Source organism: Phalaenopsis equestris, unplaced genomic scaffold, assembly GCF_001263595.1.
Source record: "Phalaenopsis equestris unplaced genomic scaffold, ASM126359v1 Scaffold001320, whole genome shotgun sequence".
NCBI classification, from domain to species: Eukaryota; Viridiplantae; Streptophyta; class Magnoliopsida; order Asparagales; family Orchidaceae; genus Phalaenopsis; species Phalaenopsis equestris.
Genome location: NW_018165759.1, coordinates 256,431 through 262,110, shown reverse-complemented (window position 1 = coordinate 262,110; position 5,680 = coordinate 256,431).

The window sequence follows — 5,680 nt, the reverse complement described above, 5'->3', positions numbered from 1 at the left end:
TATATATATATATATATATATATCCCTATCAATGTTATTAATCATTTTCAGTCTTTAATGTCTCAGTCTCATGCTTCTAATTTTCAATGTTTCAATCCATCCCTTCTTAATGAAAGGTTTATTGAAACTAGTAACCTTGATCTTACCTTTATACCTTCTGAGGAGGAAATTTGGCAAGCATTAAGTTCCATATATGGAGATAAGGCAATTGGAGCTGATGGCTTCACATCTACTTTTTTCAAAAAAGCATGGTCTATAGTGAAAAGGGAAGCTATTGATGTTGTTCAATCTTTTTTCAATTGATCTAATATGCCAAAATACTTTGCCACTACTATTACCTAATTCCCAAGGACAATCAAAAAACTTGTTGGGATCATTTCAAGCCAATCTCTCTCACAACTATGTTGTCAAAGCTTATCAGCAAATTACTGGTTTTGGTTTTTAGATTACTGCCCCATCTACGCTTGTTAATTACTCCTAACCAATCTACAAATTATTGGTTTTTAGATTACTGCCCCCATCTACGCTTGTTAATTACTCCTAACCAATCTGCCTTTGTTATAGGTGGAGAGATAACTAGCAATTTTTTTCTAACACAAGAGCTTCTAAGGGATATTGACAGGCCTTATAGAGTAGGAAAACTTATGTACAAGCTTGATCTATCCAAGGCCTATGATACTATTAATTGGCAATTTATTCTGTAGGTCCTCCATGCTAGAGGCTTAAATGATCATTTCTGCCAGCTGATTCAAAAGTGGCTCCAGAATAATTATTACTCTATCTTGGTGAATGAGATGTATCATGGATTATTTTAGGCAACCAAAGACATCAAACAAGTAGATCCCCTTTCCCCATCCATCTTTATTTTGGTTATGGACTATTTCTCAAGGCTTTTAAACCACAATTTCTCTGCACATGAGTATCTCAGATTTGCAAATAGAGCTAACTTCTATATCAATCATTTATGTTATGTTGATGATGTAATTTTATTTTGTAATGCTTCTAAACTTGCATTTAAGAAGGTGTATAAACTCCTGGAACAGTTCCAACAGCTTTCTGGCTCAAAAAATTGGATCAAAGATCACACAGGATTTAAATCTTTTACCTGCCCTCTTATTTATCTTGGTGTCCAGTTAGTTAAGGGTATAAAGAGGGTGACCCAATTTGATGATGTGGTATCGAAAGTCTCCAAACATATTTCTTGTTGGGCCAATGCTTACATTTCATAGGGTGGAAGAATCACTTTGATTAAAAGTTTATTATCTTCCTTCCTTATGTATATATTGCAGATGTTGAAGATTAAAAAGAGTACCCATAAAACTTTGGAAGTTATACTCAACAGATTTTTATGGTAGGGACATCATAAACATATCCATCAGCTTAGATGGGATAAACTGTGCCTCCCTCTCTCAGCTGGAGGTTGAGGCATCAAATCCTTCCAACAACTGCACCATATTTTCTACAACAAACTTTGGATCAAGTATAGTGAAAAAACCTCTCTTTGGGTTAAATTTATGCATCTGAAATACTTCAAACACGTCCATTCAATTACCGCTCTCAACAAACCTGGGGATTCAATAATTTGGACTGAACTCCTTAAAGTTAGAACTAAAGCAAAAGATTTATTTATCTGGGAAGTTGGGGAAGGGAAAGTGGGCTTTTGGTTGGATAATTGGTTACTTTATGGCAAGCTACATACCTCCTCCACCTCTACTAAATGTACTCTTAATCTTCTTATCCATAAGTGCTGGTTGAACCAACAATGGAATAAGGCTATGTTGGCTAAATGGTGGATGTTGAATAGCTGCATCAAATCACTAAACTCCCAATCACCCCCAAAATACCTAACAGAATTGTTACAAAGAATCCCCATCATATCTCCCTTACTAAATATGCTTATTACACTTTGTATCAATGGCCTTCTCTGGACTAGGGCAAATCTATGTGGGTGAAATTTCTCAGCCCATCTATGTCTTTCTTTGTTTGGAGATGTTTTCATAAAACTCTTCCTGCTGCTGATATCCTTAAATTAAAAGGGGGGGCCCTTCAAGGTGTTATCTTTGTTTTAAGCAGGAGGAATCTTTCTCCCATCTACTTTTTTCCTGCCCTGCAGCTAAGGAAGTTTGGACACACATTACAACTAGGTTTAATTTACCTCACTATCCTATTGAGTCTAATAACTTTACTAATTGTTGGAAACACTAGAAGGAAAATCAGGTGGAGATTCTCCCTTTCAGTGTCACTTGCTTCCTTTGGATGGCAAGAAATGGCAACAAACATGAGGGTTATTCTATTACTTCTTCTCAAATCAGTATCAATTGTCTCTCTTATCTCTACAAGATTATCAACTTTATGTGCTACAAGATGAAAATTTTTGATTTGTCATGCAGAAGAAACCCTGACAGACTTTCTTCAACTTCTCTAAATATCAAATTAATCCATTAGAGGAAACCTATGCAACCGTGGATCAAGATCAACACTGATGGAAAGTATAAGAAGAACACTGCTGGCATGAGGGTATTTTTTAGGAACCATATTGGGAAATGTCTATTATATTTCCATTCTCCTATTATGGACATTAATGCATTGCATGCTGAAACCCAAGTTGTTTTTTGGTCTATTAAAATAGTTGTTTTCATGGGTCGAACACATCTACATTTAGAGCTTGATTCTTCTTGGTTAGTTCCAGGTTTCAAGGAACAACTCCCTTTCCCCTGGTTTCTTGTCTCCCTACTCAAGCAGATTAACAACATGATATCCATCTATAACCTACAGCTTCTTTGGAGTCACATTCTTAAAGAAGGTAACAAATGTGCTAATTGGCTTGCCACCAAGGGTGCTTCAATATTTGGCCTAATGTTAAATGTAATCCCTCCTTCAAATATTGCTTTTTTAAAAAGGGGAGATGATACGTCTAAAAAAAGGTTCAATTTTTCATATGCTTTTAATGCCTATATTCGGTGATTTTCAATGATATTATACTTTAAAGGAAGTTATTCTGCATATTTTTGATTTCAAGGAAAAGAAATGGAGTTTTGGAGAAAAAGAAACAAAAATGGTGTAAATTAGAGCAAAAATGAGCAAGAAAGAAAATTTTGTCCATTAGGGCAGAAATGAGCAAGAAAGAAAATTTTGTCCTGGCACATTTCGATATGTTTTCTATTCTTAATCTCATTTACACTTCTCAAATATTTTTGAAATAAATTACATTTTAAAGAAAGGTTGTTTTTATGCTTATTTTGTAAGTCTCTATGTGAGGAACGCAGTGCAACTGAAACAGGGCGAAACAGAGTCAAACGAAGAAAAATAATGGAGTTGTGCAGGGTGGGCGCCAATCATGCTAGAGCTAGTGCTGATAGCACCATAGAGTAGAAAATGACATCAAAATGGAGCCAACGGCACCCAAAACGGCGCCGACAACACCCGGGATTGTTTGGATGCGATGTTGGGCGAATTGCTAGAAGATTCAATGTATTTGGACTCTTTTTGGAGGGTTGCATGAGGCATCTCTTAGGAAATTCGTCCCTACACTATAATAGAGTGCTTTTATGTCAGAAAAAGTGGTGTGTGTGAGTGGAAAAATGAAGAGAATGTTTAGATATCTTAGAATAGGAGTAGAAATGTAGATTTCTACCTTTTTGGAGAGATTGGTGAGGGGACTTTGAGAGAATATGTAAGGGAATGTTCTAGCATTGCACAGATTAGCGGGAGAATTTGTGGGAGAGATTTTCATCTTTCTTTTAAGGGGAAAAACTAAGTATTGTGTTCATCATTTTCTTATGATTTTGTAAACACTTATCTAGTGGATTTGTCTTGATGAAGTGAAGTTTTCCATTATATTTTCTTCGTGCTTTGTGATGTGTTTTTCTTACTCTTTATTTTTATTAAGAAATAGTGACATGAGGGAATTATGTCATTGTTTTCCTCTTACTTTTCTTTTGCAATGAGTAGGATTCATTTTTAGGATTTTGGGATGCATGCTAGAAGAAGTTTTAATTATAAATGTGATGGTTTTTACTTGCACTTCATTTACATTATAATAAAGGCCTGTTGTAACATTAAAATTCATTGTAATTACATTAAGACTTGAGAGGGTGGTGTAATTCTCAACAAAGTGGAACTACATTTGATTCCATGAAGGAGTATTTCGTTCATGAAATTAAGTGCAAATAAATATGGAAATATACATTGTTGGGCATAGAATTGGAGATTTTAGGGCGACATATTAAAATCCTCAATTCGGTCCTAGTTTTTAAGAACTAAAGTGAGAGTTAGCCTTCAGGGAAAGGGAAGTGGGAGCTCTAGAGTGAGAGCCAATATCCTCCCAGCCTAACCACGGATTTAAGGATTAAACCTGAGATTAGCCAATGATTTTCTATAACACTGAATCAGGGTAGAGAATTAAAATTGCTTCTATTTGGCACATACAATATTTAATGCATCTAATTCCTTTACATTATCCAATTCACTACATAAGAATATTAGTTTTTAACATCTCTAAATTCTCTAAACCAATTCATCCAAAAAGGGGTTATCTTTAGAATTAACATTTGCATTAAGTAATAGTTATTATCATTACATTTAACATTTGCATTTAAGAGTAGTTGCTAGATAAAATACCATTTTAATTGACATTATAATATAAGGCTTGATAGTAGTAGACTAGAACTTTGACTAAGGAACTCTTACCTTGCTGCCATGTGGGATCAATAAACGAACTCCATTAGAGCCTTGTATTACTTGAGCGATATGTATAATTGTGTTTATATCATTGTGACTATATACTTGCGTTTATATCATTGTGACTATGTAGAATATATGAAATTAAGCATATAAAAAATTCGCATCAAGTTTTTGGCGTCGTTGCCGAGGAAGCTTAGGTAAGAATTTTAGGAGAATTTTAGTTGAAGTAATTAAGCTTAAACTTGGAAAATTGTAGTTTCATAAAAACTATTTTTGTGTGAAAAGTGTTTTTTGTATGAAAAAGTGTTGTGAAAAAACTATTTGTGTAAAAAATAAGGTGTTTGTAAAAATGTTTTGTTGTGTTATATATATCTTTTATTTTATTTGTTTAATTGTTAATGTATTGTTTGTTGTGTTGCATATGCAAAATAAAGGATCCGCAGGACTTGTGCCTTATAATCCTGTGTTAAAAAAAAGGAAAAAAAATCAAAAACAGAAAGGACTTGAAGAACTAGAAATGAAAATGGAAAACATTCAAATTAATAACTTGGAAAATCACATAAATCTTTGAGGGATTATATAAATCCTACGACAGATGAAATTCACTCAAGTATACAAACCCCTATCGTAGAAGCTGACTCATTTGAGATAAATCTAGATATTATCCAACTGCAACAGAACAACCAGTTTGGGGGAACTTCTTCGAAGGATCCCTATTTACTACACTTATCCAGTTTAGTTTTCTAGAACTTTGTGCTACATTTCGTTATAATGACATGTCAGACGATGCTGTTAGATTAAGGTTTTTTCCTTTCACACTATAAGATAAGGCTAAAATGTGATTATACTCATTAGCACCTGGCTCTATTAAAAATTGGGAGGAGTTAACTTAGAAATTCCTAGCTAAGTATTTTTCACCTTGAAGGACTACTAAACTTAGAAATGATATTATCTCATTTTGTCAATATAAAGGGGAATCAATATACGAAGCTTGGGA